The following is a 23,976-nucleotide window of genomic DNA, read 5'->3' as shown; positions in this document are numbered from 1 at the left end:
TGTCGGGGCCCCGGCAAGGGTCTTGCCGTGGCGCCTGCTGTCATCCCCGGCAAGGCTCTTGCCGGGGGCCTTGTGGTCCTCCTGTTGGGGAACGTAGCAGAAATTCAAAATTTTCCTACGTGTCACCAAGATCTATCTTTGGAGAGACCAGCAACGAGGGGAAGGAGAGTGCATCTACATACCCTTGTAGATCGCTATGCGGAAGCGTTCAAGTGAACGGGGTTGATGGAGTCGTACTCGTCGTGATTCAAATCACCGATGACCAAGTGCCGAACGGACGGCACCTCCGCGTTCAACACACGTACAGCCCGGTGACGTCTCCCAAGCCTTGATCTAGCAAGGAGAAAGGGAGAGGTTGAGGAAGATTCCATCCAGTAGCAGCACAACGGCATGGTGGTGATGGAGGAGCGTGGCAATCCTGCAGGGCTTCGCCAAGCACCACAGAAGAGGAGGGAGAGAGAGATGCAGGGCTGCACCAACGAGAGATCGAATACCTCTGTTATGGGGCAGCCCTTGGCCTCATATATATAGGGAAGGGGAGGGGCTGCGCCCCCTCTAGGGTTCCCACCCCTAGGGGGGGCGGCAGCCCTAGATGGGGAGGCAAGGGGGCGGCCAAGAGAGGATGGGAGAGGGAGGCGCACCAATATAGGCCCTAAGGCCCATATCCCATTAGGGTTTGCCCCCCCTCTCTCTCTTAGGCGCATGGGCCTTAGTGGGGCTGGTGCCCTTGGCCCATGTAGGCCAAGGAACACTCCCTACAGCCCATGTGCCCCCCCGGGGCTGGTGGCCCCACTTGGTGGACCCCCGGGACCCTCCCGGTGGTCCTGGTACGTTACCGATAAACCCCGAAACTCTTCCCGTGACCAAAACAGGACTTCCCATATATAAATCTTTACTTACGGTCCATTCCGGAACTCCTCGTGACGTCCGGGATCTCATCCGGGACTCCGAACAACATTCGGTAACCACATACAAACTTCCTTTACAACCCTAGCGTCATCGAACCTTAAGTGTGTAGACCCTACGGGTTCGGGTGACATGCAGACATGACCGAGACATTCTCCGGTCAATAACCAACAGCGGGATCTGGATACCCATGTTGGCTCCCACATGTTCCACGATGATCTCATCGGATGAACCACGATGTCAAGGACTTAATCAATCCCGTATACAATTCCCTTTGTCTATCGGTACGACACTTGCCCGAGATTCGATCGTCGGTATCCTGATACCTTGTTCAATCTCGTTACCGGCAAGTCTCTTTACTCGTTCCATAACACATCCTCCCGTGATCAACTCCTTGATCACATTGTGCACATTATGATGATGTCCTACCGAGTGGGCCCAGAGATACCTCTCCGTTTACACGGAGTGACAAATTCTAGTCTCGATTCGTGCCAACCCAACAGACACTTTCGGAGATACCTGTAGTGCACCTTTATAGTCACCCAGTTACGTTGTGATGTTTGATACACCTAAAGCACTCCTACGGTATCCGGGAGTTGCACAATCTCATGGTCTAAGGAAATGATACTTGACATTAGAAAAGCTTTAGCATACGAACTACACGATCTAGTGCTATGCTTAGGATTGGGTCTTTGTCCATCACATCATTCTCCTAATGACGTGATCCCGTTATCAATGACATCCAATGTCCATGGTCAGGAAACCGTAACCATCTATTGATCAACGAGCTAGTCAACTAGAGGCTTACTAGGGACATGGTGTTGTCTATGTATCCACACATGTATCTGAGTTTCCTATCAATACAATTATAGCATGGATAATAAACGATTATCATGAACAAGGAAATATATAATAATAACCAATTTATTATTGCCTCTAGGGCATACTTCCAACAGTCTCCCACTTGCACTAGAGTCAATAATCTAGTTCACATCGCCATGTGATTAACATTCACAGGTCACATCGCCATGTGACCAACATCCAAAGAGTTTACTAGAGTCAGTAATCTAGTTCACATCACTATGTGATTAGGACTCAATGAGTTCTGGGTTTGATCATGTTGCTTGTGAGAGAGGTTTTAGTCAATGGGTCTGAACCTTTCAGGTCCGTGTGTGCTTTACAAATCTCTATGTCATCTACTAGATGCAGCTACCACGTTCTATTTGGAGCTAATCCAAATAACTATTCTACTTGGAGCTATTCTAAATTGTTGCTCCATCATATGTATCCGGTATCTCTACTCAGAGCTATCCGGATAGGTGTTAAGCTTGCATCGACGTAACCCTTTACGACGAACTCTTTTACCACCTCCATAATCGAGAAAATTCCTTAGTCCACTAATTACTAAGGATAACTTTGACCACTGTCCTATGATCCGTTCTTGGATCACTCTTGTACCCCTTGACTAACTCATGGCAAGGCACACTTCAGGTGCGGCACACAGCATAGCATACTGTAGAGCCTATGTCTTAAGCATAGGGGACGACCTTCGTCCTTTCTCTCTATTCTGCCGTGGTCGAGCTTTAAGTCTTAACTTCATACCTTACAACTCAGGCAAGAACTCCTTCTTTGACTGATCCATCTTGAACAACTTCAAGATCATGTCAAGGTATGTGCTCATTTGAAAGTGCCATTAAGCGTTTTGATCTATCCTTATAGATCTTGATGCTCAATGCTCAAGTAGTTTAATCCAAGTTTTCCATTGAAAACACTTTCCAAATAACCCTATATGCTTTCCAGAAATTCTACGTCATTTCCGATCAACAATATGTTAAAACATATACTCATCAGAAATTCTATAGTGCTCCCACTCACTTCTTTGGAAATACAAGTTTCTCATAAACTTTGTGTACACCCAAAATCTTTGATCATCATCAAAGCATACATTCCAACTCCGAGATGCTTACTCCAGTCCTTAGAAGGATTGCTGGAGCTTTGCATACTTATTAGCATCTTTCAGGATTGACAAAACCTTCCGGTTGTATCACATACAACCTTTCCTCAAAAATCGTCGAGGAAACAATGTTTTGACATCCTATCTGCAAGATTTCATAAATAATGCAGTGATCGCTAACATAATTCTAACAGACTCTTAGCATCGCTACGAGTGAGAAAATCTCACCGTAGTCAACTCCTTGAACTTGTCAAAAAACATCTTAACGACAAGTCGAGCTTTCTTAATGGTGACATTTACCATCATTGTCCGTCTTCCTTTTAAAATCCATCTGTACTCAACAGCCTTACGACCATCAAGCCATTCTGCCAAAGTCTACACTTTGTTTTCATACATGGAGCCTCTCTCGGATTATATGGCCTCAAGCCATTTATCGGAATCCAGGCCCACCATCGCTTCTCCATAGCTCGTAGGTTCATTGTTGTCTAGCAACATGACTTCCAAGACAGGATTACGTATCACTCTGAAGTAGTACGCATCCTTGTCATCCCACGAGGTTTGATAGTGACTTGATCTGAAGTTTCATGATCACCATCATAAGCTTCCACTTCAATTGGTGTAGGTGCCACAGGAGCAACTTCCTGTGCCCTGCCACACACTAGTTGAAGAGACAGTTCAATAACCTCATCAAGTCTCCACCATCCTCCCACTCAATTCTTTCGAGAGAAACTTTTCCTCGAGAAAGGACCCGATTCTAGAAACAATCCTTTATTGCTTTCGGATCTGAGACAGGAGGTATACCCAACTGTTTTGGTTGTCCTATGAAGATGCATTTATCTGCTTTGGGTTCGAGCTTATCGGCCTGAAACTTTTCCACATAAGCGTCGCAGCCCCAAACTTTTAAGAAATGACAGCTTAGGTTTCTCAAAACCATAGTTCATACGGTGTCATCTCATCGGAATTACGTGGTGCCCTATTTAAAGTGAATGTGGTTGTCTCTAATGCTTAACCCATAAACTATTGTGGTAATTCGATAAGAGACATCATGGTATGCATCATATCCAATAGGGTGCAGTTATGATGTTCGGACACACCATCACACTATGGTGTTCCAGGCTGTATTAGTTGTGAAATGATTTCCACAATGTCTTAATTTTGTGCCAAACTCGTAATTCAGATATTCATCTCTATGATCATATCATAGATCTTTTATCCTCTTGTCACGACGATCTTTCAACTTCACACTGAAATTACTTGAACCTTTCAATAATTCAGACTCGCGATTCATCAAGTAAATGTACTCAACATCTACTCAAATCATCTGTGAAGAAAGAACATAACGATATCCACTACATGCCTCAGCACTCATTGGACTGCACACATCAAAATGTATTACTTCCAACAATTTGCTTTCTAGTTCCATTTTACTGAAAACGAGGCTTTCAGTCATCTTGCCCATGTGGTATGATTTGCATGTCTCAAGTGATTCAAAATCAAACGAGTACAAAACGTTCCATTTGCATGGAGTTCCTTCATGCATATATATACCAATAGACATGGTTCGCATGTCCCAAACTTTTCAAAAACGAGTGAGCCCAAAGATCCATCAACATGGAGCTTCTTCATGCGTTTTATACCGATATGACTTACGTGGCAGTGCCACAAGTAGGTGGTACTATCATTACTATCTTTTGGCATGAACATGTGTATCACTACGATCGAGGTTCAATAAACCATTCATTTTAGGTGCAAGACCATTGAAGGTATTATTCAAATAAACAGAGTAACCATTATTCTCCTTAAATGAATAACCGTATTGCGGTAGACATAATCCAATCACATCTATGCTCAACGCAAAGACCAATCTCGATGGTAGAGGGAGCGTGCGATGCTTGATCATATCAACATTGGAAACACTTCCAACACATATCGTCAGCTCACCTTTAGCTAGTCTCCGTTTATTCCGTAGCTTTTATTTCGAGTTACTAACACTTAGCAACCGAACCGGTATCTAATACCCTGGTGCTATTAGGAGTACTAGTAAAGTACACATTAACATAATGTATATCCAATATACTTCTATCGACCTTGCCAACCTTCTAATCTACCAAGTATCTAGGGTAATACTACTCCAGTGGCTGTTCCCCTTATTACAGAAGCACTTAGTCTCGGGTTTGGGTTCAACCTTGGGTTTCTTCACTAGAGCAGCAGCTGAATTGCCGTTTTATGAAGTATCCCTTCGTGCCCTTGCCCTTCTTGAAACTAGTGGTTTCACCAACCATCAACAATTGATGCTCCTTCTTGATTTCTACTTTCGCGGTGTCAAACATCGCGAATATCTCAAGGATCATCATATATATCCCTGATATATTATAGTTCAACACGAAGCTCTAGCAGCTTGGTGGTAATGACTTCGGAGAAACATCACTATCTCATCTGGAAGATCAACTCCCACTTGATTCAAATGATTGTTGTACTCAGACAATCTGAGCACAAGCTCAACAATTGAGCTTTTCTCCTTAGTTTGTAGGCTAAGAAAATCGTCGGAGGTCTTATACCTCTTGACGTGGGCACGAGCCTGAAATCCCAATTTCAGCCCTCAAAACATCTTATATGTTTCATGACGTTTCAAAAACGTCTTCGGTGCCTCAACTCTAAACCGTTTAACTGAACTATCACGTAGTTATCCAAACGTGTATGTCAGATGTTCACAACATCCACAGACAACGTTCGAGGTTCAGCACACTGAGCGGTGCATTAAGGACATAAGCCTTCTAAGAAGCATTGAGGACAATCCTCAGTTTACGGACCTAGTCCGCATAATTGCTACTATCAACTTTCAACTAATTTTTCTCTAGGAACATATCTAAACAGTAGAACTGAAATGCGAGCTACGACATAATTTGCAAAATCCTTTTTGACTATGTTCAGGATAATTAAGTTCATCTTATGAACTCCCACTCAGATAGACATCCCTCTAGTCATCTAAGTGATTACATGATCCGAGTCAACTAGGCCGTGTCCGATCATCACGTGAGACGGACTAGTCAACGTCGGTGAACATCTTCATGTTGATCGTATCTACCATACGACTCATGCTCGACCTTTCGGTCTCTGTGTTCCGAGGCCATGTCTGTACATGCTAGGCTCGTCAAGTTAACCCTAAGTGTTTTGCATGTGTAAAACTGTCTTACACCCGTTGTATGTGAACGTAAGGATCTATCACACCCGATCATCACGGCGTGCTTCGAAACGACGAACTGTAGCAACGGTGCACAGTTAGGGGAGAACACTTCTTGAAATTTTAATGAGGGATCATCTTATTTACTATCGTCATTCTAAGTAAACAAGATGCAAAACATGATAAACATCACATGCAATCAAATAATAGTGACATGATATGGCCAATATCATATAGCTCCTTTGATCTCGATCTTGGGGCTCCATGATCATCTTGTCACCGGCATGACACCATGATCTCCATCATCATGATCTCCATCATCGTGTCTTCTTGAAGTTGTCACGTCATCTATTACTTCTACTACTACAGCTAACGGTTAGCAATAAAGTAAAGTAATTACATGACGTTTATGTTGACACGCAGGTCATAAATAAATAAAGACAACTCCTAGGGCTCCTGCCGGTTGTCATATTCATCGACATGCAAGTCGTGATTCCTATTACAAGAACATGATCAATCTCATACATCACATATATCATTCATCACATCCTTTTGGCCATATCACATCACATAGCATACCCTGCAAAAACAAGTTAGACGTCCTCTAATTGTTGTTTGCATGTTTTACGTGGCTGCTATGGGTTTAGGCAAGAACGTTTCTTACCTACGCAAAGACCACAACGTGATATGCCAATTGCTATTTACCCTTCATAAGGACCCTTTTCATCGAATCCGATCCGACTAAAGTGGGAGAGACAGACACCCGCCAGCCACCTTATGCAACTAGTGCATGTTTGTCGGTGGAACCGGTCTCACGTAAGAGTACGTGTAAGGTTGGTCCGGGCCGCTTCATCCCACAATACCGTCGAATCAAGACAAGACTAGTAACGGCAAGCATATTGAACAAAATCAACGCCCACAACTACTTTGTGTTCTACTCGTGCATAGAATCTACGCAATAGACCTAGCTCATGATGCCACTGTTGGGGAACGTAGCAGAAATTCAAAATTTTCCTACGTGTCACCAAGATCTATCTATGGAGAGACCAGCAACGAGGGGAAGGAGAGTGCATCTACATACCCTTGTAGATCGCTATGCGGAAGCGTTCAAGTGAACGGGGTTGATGGAGTCGTACTCGTCGTGATTCAAATCACCGATGACCAAGTGCCGAACGGACGGCACCTCCGCGTTCAACACACGTACAGCCCGGTGACGTCTCCCAAGCCTTGATCCAGCAAGGAGAAAGGGAGAGGTTGAGGAAGACTCCATCCAGCAGCAGCACAACGGCGTGGTGGTGATGGAGGAGCGTGGCAATCCTGCAGGGCTTCGCCAAGCACCACAGAAGAGGAGGGAGAGAGAGATGCAGGGCTGCACCAACGAGAGATCGAATACCTCTGTTATGGGGCAGCCCTTGGCCTCATATATATGGGGAAGGGGAGGGGCTGCGCCCCCTCTAGGGTTCCCACCCCTAGGGGGGGCGGCAGCCCTAGATGGGGAGGCAAGGGGGCGGCCAAGAGGGGATGGGAGAGGGAGGCGCACCAATATGGGCCCTAAGGCCCATATCCCATTAGGGTTTGCCCCCCTCTCTCTCTTAGGCGCATGGGCCTTAGTGGGGCTGGTGCCCTTGGCCCATGTAGGCCAAGGAACACTCGCTACAGCCCATGTGGCCCCCCGGGGCTGGTGGCCCCACTTGGTGGACCCCCGGGACCCTCCCGGTGGTCCCGGTACGTTACCGATAAACCCCGAAACTCTTCCAGTGACCAAAACAGGACTTCCCATATATAAGTCTTTACTTCCGGACCATTCTGGAACTCCTCGTGATGTCCGGGATCTCATTCGGGACTCCGAACAACATTCGGTAACCACATACAAACTTCCTTTACAACCCTAGCGTCATCGAACCTTAAGTGTGTAGACCCTACGGGTTCGGGAGACATGCAGACATGACCGAGACGTTCTCCGGTCAATAACCAACAGCGGGATCTGGATACCCATGTTGGCTCCCACATGTTCCACGATGATCTCATCGGATGAACCACGATGTCAAGGACTTAATCAATCCCGTATACAATTCCCTTTGTCTATCGGTACGACACTTGCCCGAGATTCGATCGTCGGTATCCCGATACCTTGTTCAATCTCGTTACCGGCAAGTCTCTTTACTCGTTCCGTAACACATCCTCCTGTGATCAACTCCTTGATCACATTGTGCACATTATGATGATGTCCTACCGAGTGGGCCCAGAGATACCTCTCCGTTTACACGGAGTGACAAATTCCAGTCTCGATTCGTGCCAACCCAACAGACACTTTCGGAGATACCTGTAGTGCACCTTTATAGTCACCCAGTTACGTTGTGATGTTTGATACACCCAAAGCACTCCTACGGTATCCGGGAGTTGCACAATCTCATGGTCTAAGGAAATGATACTTGACATTAGAAAAGCTTTAGCATACGAACTACACGATCTAGTGCTATGCTTAGGATTGGGTCTTTGTCCATCACATCATTCTCCTAATGACGTGATCCCGTTATCAATGACATCCAATGTCCATGGTCAGGAAACCGTAACCATCTATTGATCAACGAGCTAGTCAACTAGAGGCTTACTAGGGACATGGTGTTGTCTATGTATCCACACATGTATCTGAGTTTCCTATCAATACAATTATAGCATGGATAATAAACGATTATCATGAACAAGGAAATATATAATAATAACCAATTTATTATTGCCTCTAGGGCATATTTCCAACACCTCCTTGGCTGGGATCCCACCAATGATCATCATCTTCTAAAGGGTGTATCTGATCTTGAATGTCTTCACAAAGATCTGCAAGCCACCACAGGGATGTCTCCCGAATCCTTGCCCCCATGGGGGCAGTGGACTCAAGGGTGACTTACTCCGCAGGTGTGGGGCGAGCTACCATGGCAAGGGTCTTGCCGGGTTTGCTAAAACCGCCTCCCGGCAAGGATCTTGCCGGGGGATCTGCTTCGTCCCCTTTGCTCTTTGTGGTCTTGGTCTTGGTGTCGTTCTGCTTCTCCTGAGCTTCGGCCTTACCTTGGCTCACCTCCCTTGCCTTGCTCAGTGTGGTAGCGTCCGTGGCTCAGACTGCCCGTGCACAGTTATAGGGGTACAAAAAGTGTACCCCTCTTTTTGTACACCGACAGGTTAGTCCCAAAAATCATATAAAAGTGTATAATAAAGCCCATAAACATCCAAAACAGAAGATAATATAGCATGGAGCAATCAGAAATTATAGATACTTTGGAGACGTATCAACATCCCCAAGCTTAATTCCTGCTCGTCCTCAAGTAGGTAAATGATAAAAACAGAATTTTTGATGCGGAGTGCTACTTGGCATAATTTCAATGCAATTCTTCTTAATTGTGGCTTGAATATTCAGATCCGAAAGATTCAAGATAAATGTTCATATTGGCATAAAAATAATAATACTTCAAGCATACTAACAAAGCAATCATGTCTTCTCAAAATAACATGGCCAAAGAAAGCTATCCCTACAAAATCATATAGTCTGGCAATGATCTATCTTCACCACACAAAATATCTAAATCATGCACAACCCCGATGACAAGCCAAGCAATTGTTTCATACTTTTGATGTTCTCAAACTTTTTCAATCTTCACACAATATGTGAGCGTGAGCCATGGATATAGCACCATAGGTGGAATAGAATGGTGGTTGTGGAGAAGACAAAAAGGAGAAGATAGTCTCACATCAACTAGGCGTATCAACAGGCTATGGAGATACCCATCAATAGATATCAATGTGAGTGAGTAGGGATTGCCATGCAACGGATGCACTAGAGCTATAAGTGTATGAAAGCACAAAAAGAAACTAAGTGGGTGTGCATCCAACTTGCTTGCTCACGAAGACCTAGGGCATTTTGAGGAAGCCCATCATTGGAATATACAAGCCAAGTTCTATAATGAAAGATTCCCACTAGTATATGAAAGTGACAAAACAAGAGACTCTCTATCATGAAGATCATGGTGCTACTTTGAAGCACAAGTGTGGTAAAAGGATAGTAGCATTGCCCCTTCTCTCTTTTTCTCTCATTTTTTTATTTTTTTATTTGGGCCTTATCTTTTTTTATGGCCTCTTTTTTCTTCTTTTTTTATTTGGTCTTCTTTGGCCTCTCTTTTTTATTTAGTCCGGAGTCTCATCCCGACTTGTGGGGGAATCATAGTATCCATCATCCTTTCCTCACTGGGACAATGCTCTAATAATGATGATCATCACACTTTTATTTACTTACAACTCAAGAATCACAACTCGATACTTAGAACAAAATATGACTCTATATGAATGCCTCCAGCGGTGTACCGGGATATGCAATGACTCATGAGTGACAAGTATGAAAGAATTATGAACGGTGGCTTTGCCACACATACGATGTCAACTACATGATCATGCAAAGCAATATGACAATGATGAAGCGTGTCATAATAACGGAACGGTGGAAAGTTGCATGGCAATATATCTCGGAATGGCTATGGAAATGCCATGATAGGTAGGTATGGTGGCTGTTTTGAGGAAGATATATGGTGGGTTTATGGTACGGGCGAAAGTTGCGCGGTACTAGAGAGGCTAGCAATGGTGGAAGGGTGAGAGTGCGTATAATCCATGGACTCAACATTAGTCATAAAGAACTCACATACTTATTGCAAAAATCTCAAAGTACTACGTGCATGCTCCTAGTGGGATAGATTGGTAGGAAAAGACCATAGCTCGTCCCTGACCGCCACTCATAAGGAAGACAATCAATAAATAAATCATGCTCCGACTTCATCACATAATGGTTCACCATACGTGCATGCTACGGGAATCACAAACTTCAACACAAGTATCTCACAAATTCACAACTACTCAACTAGCATGACTCTAATATCACCATCTCCATATCTCAAAACAATTATCAAGTATCAAACTTCTCATAGTATTCAACACACTCATAAGATAATTTCATTATTCTTGAATACCTAGCATATTAGGATTTTAAGAAAACTACCATGCTATTTCAGACTCTCAAAATAATCTAAGTGAAGCATGAGAGTTCATCTATTTCTTCAAAATAAAACTACCACCATGCTCTAAAAGATATAAGTGAAGTACTAGAACAAAAGACAAACTACTCCGAAAGATATTAGTGAAGATCAATGAGTAGACGAATAATTATGCAACTATGTGAAGAATCTCTAACATTTAAGAATTTTAGATCTTGGTATTTTATTCAAATAGCAAGCAAAGCAAAATAAAATGACATTCTAATAAAGGCAAACATCATGTGAAGAAGCAAAAACTTAGGATCAACCGAAACTAACCGATAGTTGTTGAAGAAGAAAGGTGGGATGCCAACCGGGGCATCCCCAAGCTTAGACGCTTGAGACATCTTGAAATATTATCTTGGGGTGCCTTGGGCATCTCCAAGCTTGAGCTTTTGTGTCTCCTTAATTCCTCTCATATCGCGGTTTCCCTAAATCTCAAAAGCTTCATCCACACAAAACTCAACAAGGACTCTTGAGATAAGTTAGTATAAACCATTGCAAAAACCTTATCATACTCTACTGTAGCAAATCACTAAAATTATTATTCAACATTGCATAATAAATGCCTCTGCATATTTAATAGTCCTATCCTCAAATAGAATCATTAAAGAAGCAAACATATGCAAACAATGCAAACATAACAGCAATCTGCCTAAACAGGATAGTCTGTATGGAGTGCAGCAAGATCCATACTTCCCTAATTCCAAAAATTATGAAAGAAAATTCCCATTGTATTTGTAGAGACCCGACCTCAAACGGTCAAGTCTGTGTGCTTCATTGTCATCCCTGGATCGGTAATGCTGACACACATAGTACTCGAGGATTTATAACAGAGTAGCAATCACACACTTATTACATCGAATGTCTCCAAAGAGAACTTATTACATTAAATATGGCTTAAGGCCATCTAATACGATAAGAGCGGAAGGCTTGGAAGATAAAGTGAGTCCATCAACTCCAACGACATTGCTGAGCTGCACAGCAATGACCAAACGAACCTTACTCTTCGTCTGAAAAGTCTGCAACATAATACGTTGCAGCCCGAAAACAGGCCAGCACATGGAATATGCTGGCAAAGTAACACAGTAGAGCAAGAACAGAATAATGCTATCACTACATGCATATTTGGCTGGTGGAAAGCTCTATGGTTACATTTTTGCGAAAAGCCAAATTTTCCCTACAACAAAGGAATAGATTTTAATTTAACTATCATGGTAGTTGAAACATCAAACATCATTGAGAAGGTTCCTCTAACTCAATCCCAATTAAAGTAATTATCAACCCGACAATATTAATTTAGAGTGATGAGATACTTAAGATACTCCAAGTACTAGATACTCAAGATGTCCACAACCGGGGACACGGCTAACCATGATTAGATTGTACACTCTGCAGAGGTTTGCGCACTTTTCCCCACAAGACTCGATCTCGTCCGTTGGATTTCTCGCACTACAGGATGTTTGAGAAACGGATGACCAAGACATAGCCTTTCAGAAACATTAACTCTCTACTCCAGGCAGACCATGCCAAACCTACAACCCACTACCTGTTGATCTGCCTCTTCGAGAGCTTCACATAACTTACTCAACTATGCTAGAGCCCATAATAGCTTGTGGCTGCACACGGAAGTTTCTAGCATGAATCATCTCAGTTCCCTTTGAGCCTGGGTGGCGGTCCATAGGAAGATCACACGGGTACTCCGGGATTTCCAAAAAATACAGGCAACACTGGGTACTCCGGGTGCCTCAATCCACCCAGATGTATATTTAAGTTGCCACCTTAAGTTGAACCATTAATTATCAATCTCACATTTGTCCTGGATTTCACTCACCCAAACCACGTCTACGAGCATAGCATAGCATATAAGCAACACGTAGAAGTAACTCCCAAGGGTTTGAATGTAACAGGGCAATAGGTTCTACCTCATCAACTACTTCCCAACCCACATATTAATAACATCCTCATCACGCAATGTTTGAGGATTGGAACCAATGCATAAAACTGGGTGATAAAGGGATATGATCAAAGTTTTACTTGCCTTGCTAACGATCCGCGTAACCTAGAGACTCCAAATAACACACTTCACACTCCGGGAATTCTATCACAAACAAACAATAGCATACATAAGCAAACAAGCAAAGAAGCACGGGTAAAACTCAAATAAGAAGGTCTAACCAGAAAGTTCAACTTAAGAACTCCGGTTTGCAAAAAGAATCAAATCGAACAGAGCAGCAAAACTCAAACGGCGAAAGAAACAAGATTCGTCTACTAATATGGACCTAGGTCAAATTTTACAGTAGCAAAAGCTTGTTCAAGTTAGTTAAACGAAAAGAGGGTGTCGAGACGAAGATCTCGGCACTTGAATCGCCTGATTCCAAAAAACGAGCGAAAAGATAAACAAGAACGAAAATCGGATCAGAAATCGCGATCAGAAATAACCACGGGAAAATCCGATAAAAGAAAACTGACGAACAGGCTAACGAACGAGCGTTTGTTGTCTGTAACTAACGAGTGAAAATCGTTCATTAAAACGAACATATGGACGGGCGTCCGCTAAATAGAAGAACCGGGAAAAACCAGTGAACCGATCTAAAAAAACGAACTAGGGTTTTTTTTCAAAAACTGAATTGGTTTTCTTTTAAAAAAATGGCAGCGACGAAATGGTGTGGTACCTCTGGCGAGGCGGAGCTCGGGTGGCGGGCTAGCGGGGCAGCGGGGCGGCGGCGGCGCGGCGAAGCGGCGGCGGCGACGGCTTGCGGCGACACATGGCTCGGCTCGGTAGCGGGCGGCGGCGGGGTTTGTGGTGGTGGCGGGGAGCTCGGGCGGCGTATATAAAGGGCGGGGGCGGAGTGGCTTGGAGGAGGGGCAAGGCGGCGGCGGTGGAGGAGTCCGGCTCGGACTCTGTTCGAGTCGGTGGCGGCGGCACGCGCGGCTCCGCGCGGGAGACGGCGGCGGCGGGAGATGGGCCGGCCCGGCTGGGTTTCGGCCCAGTCGGCGCCCAAAGCTTTTTTTTAAACAATTCCACCGAACAGAAAATAATTCCTAGAAAATAAAATAAAAATCTAAAATTGCCAAAACAAATTTTCACTGTCTAAATAGAATATTTAAAACGAGGTGAACATTTTCTTGGCCCTAAAATGAAATTTTGAAAACGTGCAATTTTTCTAATGCAAATAAAATCCAAATAAAATAAAATATTTGATTTTAATATTTTTCCTCCAATATTTCAATTATTTTGGAGAAGTCATATTATCTCCTCTCATATACTTTAACTAGATCATTATTGGCGCGCGTTGCTATGCCCGTCTATTTCTACAATGGAATGTTATGAATTTTCATAGATATATGAAGAAATGAATTTGCCTAAACCTATAGGTTTTGTTAGCACAATACATCAGATGAATGTCTTTTCTAGGGCTAGAGGAGGTAATGTTAATTGGTTTGCTTGGGAAGTGTCTATAAAATATGAAAGCTAATTTGCCTATATAAACATATATTAATTGGTAGTCAAAGTCAACTGACATTCAGTAAAGCAATATTGTAGGACTGGGAAATTTTCTTTGATCTAATGTGCTAAAGTTAGTTCGGGTTTGTGCTAAACTTTTGATTATTCTTTTAGTGAAATGCTGAACTTTTGATGGTAAATGTTTTGTAATTGATCAAGCACATAAGAAGGCAACCGCAAGGTAATGCTATTTGATTATTTTGTGAGACTTTGCAGCTAGGCCAAGCCCTAGACAAAGAAGTGCAAGTAGAGCAGGAGATCTAGGAGGGACATACCTCTCGACTTTCTTCAGCACAATTACCCACGAGAGATAAAAATCAGAGGCTGGAGATGAAGAACAGAGTCCACCCAGCATCACTTCTTCAATGAGCAAACTCTATCTTCCGGCTAGCACTCTCCTTAACCAAAGATATATAGTAGATATAGTGAGCAGAGAACTGAACTGAACATAAATTTCTACTACTGCCACGCAAATGCTCTCGGTTATTTTGGTAGTTAAAGAACACACAATCAGAAGCTACATACCTAATCCTGGCAGATCACGAAATCCCTAAAAATCATGCATATGGCTACGTACACCACAGGACCATAGGGTCGGGATTCCTCAAATAGCTTCCACAAAAATCATGCAGGCCAGAAATTTATGCAATGAGGTCAGCGACGAAGAGATCAGAGGAACTCGCGCCCACGGCTGTACCTCAGAGGAGGTGTGATCGGTGGGCGGGATCCCACAGATAAGTCCTGTCAGGAATCGGACGCATGGCGAATCTGGCCTGCCAGGTCGGCGCGGTCAGTTTGCTTCGGCTCAGCATCAGGTACATGCTCGAGAGTGGCGTGGATCGGGCGGCGGTTGTTGGTGGGATATGGAAGCGGCCGGATGGATTGCAATCGCCGCCGCCGTCGTCGTACGCAGCATGTCACTCGTGGCTCGCCTCGCACACAATGCTTCACTGCGTGATTTTTTTCCTTCGGCCGCACATACACCAAAGGCCCAGTAGGCCCAAATAAGGGTAGATGTCCAATTTTGTTACTGGAGCAGCGGCTAAGCCCGTGTAGCTCTCTACAATGAGCAACCTAAGCCCAGGACTGTAGTTAGATTCAATGGCTAGAAACGTCCACAACTACAGATCGACGGCCGAAAACGCTGATAGGCTGAGAAGGCTGGAATAGTGTGCGGTTGTAATATATCTAAATATGAAATATTTTCGGAGAGAAAAATAATTAAAACCAAACTCCTCGTTTCAGAATTCGATAAAAATCAAATTTGAAAATCGGGGAAATCCCCAACTCTTTCCGAGGGTCCTTGAGTTGCTTAGGATTTCGAGGATCGCGAGACGAGAAGCAATAAATTATGATATGCAAGAATGATCTATGTATAACATTCCAAATTGAAAATTTGGGATGTTACAAATCCTACCCCCCTTAAGATGAATCTCGCCCTCGAGATTCGGGTTGGCGAGAAAATAGGCGTGGGTGGTCTTTGCGAAGATCATCCTCTCGTTCCCATGTGGCTTCGTCCTGGGTATGATGGCTCCACTGAACTTTGCAAAACTTAATAACCTTGCTGCAGGTGACTCGACTGGCAAACTCCAAAATTTGACTGGCTTCTCCTCATAAGTCAAGTCATTGTCCAACTGAATCGCCTCCAAGGGTACGGTATCTCTTAGCGGTATGTCGGCCATCTCAGCATGGCACTTCTTCAACTGGGAAACATGAAACACATCGTGAACTCCTGACAGTCATTCAGGTAACTCCAACTTGTAGGCAACTTCTCCCATCCATTCCAAAACACGATACGGTCCTACAAATCTCGAGGCTAACTTTCCCTTAACTCCAAAACGTTTCACTCCTCGCAAGGGTGATACTCGCGGGTATGCTCTGTCTCCAATTTCATAGGTTACCTTCTTGCGTTTCGAATCTGCATAACTCTTCTGTCTGGACTGAGCTATCTTTAGTCTATCTCGAATCAGTTTAACTTTCTCCTTAGACTCTTTGATCAAGTCTGGTCCAAACAATTGTCGATCTCCAACTTCATCCCACATTAACGGTGTTCTGCACCTTCGTCCATACAGGGCTTCGAACGGTGCCATCTTCAAACTGTCTTGGTAACTATTGTTGTATGAGAACTCTGCGTAGGGCAGATTTTCATCCCAACTAAATCCATAATCTAGCGCACAGGCTCTCAACATGTCCTCCAGAATCTGGTTGACTCTCTTGGTCTGTCCATCCGTCTGCGGGTGAAATGCTGTACCGAACTCCAATCTCGTTCCCAAGGTCCGGTGTAACTGATGCCAAAACTTTGAGGTAAACTGTGTTCCTCTATCGGATACGATGGTCCTTGGAACTCCATGCAGACATACGATCCTGGACATATATATCTTGGCCAACTTCGCACTTGTATAAGTTGTTTTCACTGGGATAAGTGTGCCACTTTGGTCAAGCGGTCAACTACTACCCATATAGAGTCAAAGCCTGATTTGGTCCTGGGCAGTCCGGTGATAAAATCCATGCCAAGTTTATCCCACTTCCATTCGGGTATAGGCATAGGCTGTAACAATCCTGCTGGCTTTTGATGCTCTGCCTTCACTCTCTAACATACATCACATACGGACACATACTCGGCGATATCCTTCTTCATCCCTGTCCACCAGAAACGTTCCTTCAAATCCAAATACATCTTGGTGTTTCCGGGGTGTATCGAGTATGGTGAGTCATGAGCCTCCTGAAGTATTAACTTCCTGATCTCTGTGTTATTGGGCGCATAAACACGGTCCTCAAACCATAAGGTGTCGTCATCATCCTCACGAAAACCTTTGGCCTTTCCTTCGCTCATTTTCTCTTTTATCTCTGCAATCTCTTTGTCCTCCTTCTGAGCTTCTCGAATCTTTCCTAACAATGTAGAATGAACCTCCATTGTTGCAAAAAACCTCTAGGAACAATCTCCAAACGTAGTTCCCGGAGATTCCCTGCTAACTCCTTCGGCAATCCCGTGCTCTCTAGGGTATTAGCATAACTCTTCCAGCTCAAAGCGTCTGCTATGACATTGGCCTTTCCTGGATGATAGTGCAGCTTCATGTCGTAATCCTTTATGACCTCCAACCATCTTCTCTGCCTAAGTTCAGTTCCTTCTAGGTGAAGATATACTTCAAACTCTTATGATCCGTGTACACATCACAATGGTTTCCAATAAGGTAGTGCCTCCAAGTCTTCAACACATGCACTACGGCTGCTAGCTCCAAATCATGCGTGGCATAATTCAATTTGTGCGGTTTTAGTTGTCGTGAGGCATACAAAACAACTCTTCCATCCTGCATGAGCACACTTCCAAGTCCTAAGTGAGAGGCGTCACAATACACTTGGAAATCCTTATGTATATCTGGCAATGTCAGCACTGGGGCTGTAGTCAAATGTTTCTTCAACTCCTGGAAACTTGCCTCGCAATCTTCCGTCCATTTAAACTTGGTATCCTTCTTCAATAATTCTGTCATTGGCTTCGCAATCTTGGAAAAATTCTCAATGAATCTCCGATAGTATCCTGCGAGTCCAAGAAAACTGCGGATCTCGCTAACTGAAGTGGGTGCCAACCATTCAGTGACTGACTGAACCTTGGTGGGGTCTACTGCTATACCTTCTCCTGATATAACATTTCCAAGGAATCTGACTTCCTTCAACCAAAACTCGCATTTGCTGAATTTGGCATACAACTGATGTTCCCTGAGTTTCTCGAGAACTAAATGCAAATGCTCCTTGTGTTCCTCTTCATTCTTCGAATATACCATTATATCATCAATGAACACCACTACAAACTTAACCAAATATTCCATGAACACCTTGTTCATCATGCTCATGAAATAGGCAGGGGCTTTAGTCGGTCCAAACGACATGACCGTATATTAGTATAACCCGTACCGTGTGGTGAATGTTGTCTTTGGTATATCCTTCTCTCATATCTTCAACTGATGGTATCCTGATCGCAGATTGATCTTCGAAAACACCTTAGCTCCTTGCAGCTAGTCAAACAGATCATTGATCATCGGCAATGGGTACTTGTTCTTAATCGTCACTTCATTCAAGGCCCGATAATCAACAACCATTCTTTGGGACTTATCCTTCTTCTCAACCAAAAGCACTGGGGCTCCCCATGGTGATGAACTCCGTCGAATGTAACCTTTCTCCAATAAATCCTTGATCCGTTTCTTAATCTCCTCCAGATCATTCGCGGGCATCCGATAGGGTCTGTTGGATATTGGCCATGTGCCTGGCAATAGCTCAATCAAAAACTCAATGTATCGATCCGATGGCATGCCTGGTAACTCCTCTGGGAAAACATCCGGGTAATCCTTTACTACAGGCACTTCTTCCTGAACAACTCTCGTGAGGGTATGTACTTGGCTCCTTCTAGGAACATGCCTAGATACATACTTGATCCTTTTTCCCTCTGGGGTGGTGAGACAAATTGACTTACTAACACAGTCAATGCTTCCTCCATACTTTGACATCCAGTCCATGCCTAATATCACATCCAATCCTTGTGACTCCAAGATAATTAGGTCGGACGGAAAAACATGGTTGCCAATGGTTAAGGGTATCTGGTCGCACCATCGACTAGCCATATATTCTGCTCCAGGTGAGCTTACTAGAAAAGGGGTCCTAAGGGTTTGGGTCGGTAGTTTAAACTTATCCATGAATTCTCTTGATATGTATGAATGCGATGCACCAGTATCAAAAAGAACAACGGCGGTAAATGACTTAACCAAAAACTTACCTATAACCGCGTCTGGCTGCTCTTCAACCTTCTCCACGTTAACGTGGTTCACTTGTCCTTTGTTGAATGGATAGGGCTTCTTCCTAGAGCTCCCATTTCCGTTTCCATTCTTCCGTTCAGGGCACTCTGTGGCATAGTGTCCAATCTTCCCGCACTTGAAACAAGTAATATGGCTTAGGTCTCTCTTGGTGGGTGTGGCCGGATTGGGGCGGTTCTGATTGTTGCTTGCTCCATTCCCATTCCCATTCCTTGGGCCAGTATGATTATGGTTACTTCCTCCAGTATGGGGGTGGCCTCCATGGTTATGAACAAGTCCTCCCGAGTTCGGGGTTAGGTGAGGCTTCTGCTGAGCTCCTGAGTTATACCTCCCTTGCCCATACTTCCTCTTACGGCTCTCAATCTGCTGCTGCTTCCCTTCAATCATAAGAGCCTTATCTACCAACTCATGTTAGTTGGTGAATGTTGCCACCATCAACTGCATGCTCATCTCATCATTCAACCCTTCCATAAACTTCTCCTGCTTTGTGGCATCTGTGGCCACATCATCAGGGGCATAGCGAGATAACTTGCTAAACTCATCCGCGTACTGAGCCACAGTACAGTTCCCCTGGCGTAAGTTGCGAAACTCACGCTTCTTCAAATTCATGGCTCTAGTTGAGACATGGGCTGTACGGAAGGCTTGCTGAAATTGGTCCCATGTCACCGTGGCTATAGGGTAGGTGACAGTGTAAATCTCCCACCATGATGCTGCTGGTCCATCCAACTGATGTGCGGCAAAACGCACCTTCTCAGCATCAGTACATCCTGAAGTGGTTAACTCCCTTCCAATCCTACGGAGCCAATCATCTGCTACTATGGGCTCGGTGCTACTGGAAAACACCGGCGGCTGCAACCTCAGAAAACGGGCTAAGTTGTCAACTGGTGGTGGTGGTGGTGGATTGTTGTTGTTGTTGTTTTTGTTGTTGCCTTGGTTCTGAACTAACAACTGCATCAAGGTATTCTGTTGCTGGATCAACTGAGTGAGCTCCGGTGGGAAAGCAAATCTGGGGTCACGTCTCGGACGCATCTGATGGGTTTAGAGGGGAGAGATTAGAATAGAATGAGGTCTATTGAGAAAACACTACCCGTATGCACATGAGACAAACACAATTATTTCACTCAATCAATCAAGAAAGGGCATACAATCGATATAGAACTATCACAAAAGTGCTCGGACTACTCTATTTACATGGTGGGATACTACTACTGATGTGGTGGTCTACTAAAAATATTCCTCGGTTGCAGACTCCATGATATCTGCTCCAACTTCATCTTCAAAGTTATCATCGCTCAGGTCGGAGTCGGTGTCGTCGATGATGATGTAGTCCTCTGGGCGAATCTCCTTGGGTTCTTCGTCTTCTTCTACTGGTGTGGGGTCTCCCATGAATATTCCAATCTTCTTAATCAGGTCGTCATTCTTCTCCACTAGTACGACGATTTCCTCCTCATAATCTTCATGTGTAGCCTTGAGTTCTTCCTCCATCTCGATGATCCTAGTCTTCGCCTTCTTCAAGTCCATCATGTCTGTGCACATTTGGTTCTCCTGACGTCGAATGTGCTGGTTTAACTCCTGGATGAAAGCTGCAATGGATCTATCCTTCCTGGTGTTGATCATCTCCCATTTCTCATCTTGGCGCCCATAGATCTGGTAGATAGTATCCTTAAGCTCCATGTGATAAACTTCTCCAATGCGTCCCATGGTGATGTGAGCTGCCATACTCTTTCCTAAACTCCAGGTTGGTGCATCAAAGGAAAATTCTATGGGTTTAGTGACTGGCGTGAAGGTTCTTCCTGGAACTTGTACTTGAATCATCCAGCGCTCCTCTTCTGGTAAGGTGGCGTTGTATGTCCCGGTGAAGCTTGGTATTCCTATGTTCAGGTACCTAGTGACTTCCTTCAAGTGTCGTCCAAAAGGTGTTTCTTCATCCGGTTGTGCAAACTTGTTCCTTGCATCCGCCATCCTAAAGAGTAGAAAATGGAGAGGAGTCAGAAATGACAAGAGAATAGTGATCTATGGCTTTTAGCTTAGTGGTCGTGTCCTACACTTAGCGTGTGCTCTGATACCATATTGTAGCGACCTGACCTCAAACGGTCAAATCTCTGTGCTTCAGTGTCATCCTTGGATCGGTAATGCTGACACACACAGTACTCGAGGATTTATAACAGAGTAGCAATCACACACTTATTACATAGAATGTCTCCAAAGAGAACTTATTACATTAAATATGGCTTAAGGCCATCTAATACAATAACGGCGGAAGGCTTGGAAGATAAAGTGAGTCCATCAACTCCAATGGCATTGCTGAGCTGCACGACAACGACCTAACGAACCTTACTCTTTGTCTGAAAAGTCTGCAACATAATACGTTGCAGCTCGAAAACGGGTCAGCACATGGAATATGCTGGCAAAGTAACACAGTAGAGCAAGAACAGAATAATACTATCACTACATGCATATTTGGCTAGTGGTAAGCTCTATGGTTACAGTTTTGCGAAAAGCCAATTTTTTTCCTACAGCAAAGGAAGAGATTTTAATTTAACTATCATGGTAGTTGAAACATCATTGAGATGGTTCCTCCAAATCAATCCCAATTAAAGTAATTATCAACCCGATGCTACCTATTGATCTTGCGTTGGTTTTCCCCGAAGAGAAAGGGATGATGCAGCAGAGTAGCATAAATATTTCCCTCAGTTTTTGAGAACCAAGGTATCAATCCAGTAGGAGGCCACGCTCAAGTCCCTCGTACCTACACAAAACGATAGCTACTCGCAACCAACGCGATTAGGGGTTGTCAATCCCTTCACGATCACTTACGAGAGTGAGATCTGATAGATATAATATTTTTGGTATTGATACGTCTCCAACGTATCTATAATTTTTGATTGCTCCATGCTATATTATCTACTGTTTTGGGCATTATTGGGCTTTATTTTACACTTTTATATTATTTTTGGGACTAACCTATTAACCGGAGGCCCAGCCTAGATTTGTTGTTTTATGCCTATTTCAGTGTTTCCAAGAAAAGGAATATCAAACGGAGTCGAAACGGAATGAAATCAACTGGAGAAGTTATTTTTGGAACGAAAGCCACCGGATAGACTTGGACTCCACGTCAGAAGATACGGGAGGTGCTCACGAGTGTGGGCCCCCCCTAGGGCGCGCCACCTGCCTTGTGGGGTCCCCGTGGCTCCTCCGACGTACTTCCTACACCCATATATATCGTCGTACCCTAAAACTTCCAGAACGCACAATAGATCGGGAGTTCCGCCGCCAGAAGCCTCCGTAGCCACCGAAAGCTAATCTAGACCCATTCCGGCACCCTGCCGGAGGGGGATCCTTCTCCGGTGGCCATCTTCATCATCCCGGTGCTCTCCATGACGAGGAGGGAGTAGTTCTCCCTCGAGGCTGAGGGTATGTACCAGTAGCTATGTGTTTGATCTCTCTCTCTCTCTCTCGTGTTCTTGATTTGGCACGATCTTGATATATCGCGAGCTTTGCTATTATAGTTGGATCTTATGTTTCTCCTCCCCCTCTTCTCTCTTGTAATGAATCGAGTTTCCCTTTTGAAGTAATCTTATCGGATTGAGTCTTTAAAGATTTGAGAACACTTGATGTATGTCTTGCCGTGGATATCTGTGGTGACAATGGGATATCACGTGATTCACTTGATGTATGTTTTGGTGATCAACTTGCGGGTTCCGCCCATGAACCTATGCATAGGGTTGGCACACGTTTTTGTCATGATTCTCCGGTAGAACTTTGGGGCACTCTTTGAGATCCTTTGTGTTGGTTGAATAGATGAATCTGAGATTGTGTGATGCATATCGTATAATCATACCCATGGATACTTGAGGTGACATTGGAGTATCTTGGTGACATTAGGGTTTTGGTTGATTTGTATCTTAAGGTGTTATTCTAGTACGAACTCTAGGGCTGTTTGTGACACTTATAGGAATAGCCCAACGGATTGATTGGAAAGAAAAACTTTGAGGTGGTTTCATACCCTACCATAATCTCTTCGTTTGTTCTCCACTATTAGTGACTTTGGAGTGACTCTTTGTTGCATGTTGAGGGATAGTTTTATGATCCAATTATGATAGTATTGTTGAGAGGACTTACACTAGTGAAAGTATGAACCCTAGGCCTTGTTTCCTAGCATTGCAATACCGTTTACGCTCACTTTTATCACTTGTTACCTTGCTGTTTTTATAATTTCAGATTACAAATACTATTATCTACCATCCATATACCGCTTGTATTACCATCTCTTCGCCGAACTAGTGCACCTATACAATTTACCATTGTATTGGGTGTGTTGGGGACACAAGAGACTCTTTGTTATTTGGTTGCAGGGTTGCTTGAGAGAGACCATCTTCATCCTATGCCTCCTATGGATTGACAAACCTTAGGTCATCCACTTGAGGGAAATTTGCTACTGTCCTACAAACCTCTGCACTTGGAGGCCCAACAACGTCTACAAGAAGCTTGTGTAGTAGACATCATGTATTTTTGGTATATAGATGCAAAGTAAAAAGTAAAGGCAAAGTAAAAAA

The sequence above is a fragment of the Triticum urartu genome, chromosome 2A (genome assembly GCF_056163025.1).
Source record: "Triticum urartu cultivar PI428250 chromosome 2A, HENAU_Tu73, whole genome shotgun sequence".
NCBI lineage: Eukaryota > Viridiplantae > Streptophyta > Magnoliopsida > Poales > Poaceae > Triticum > Triticum urartu.
Note: the sequence above shows the minus strand (reverse complement) of the source record.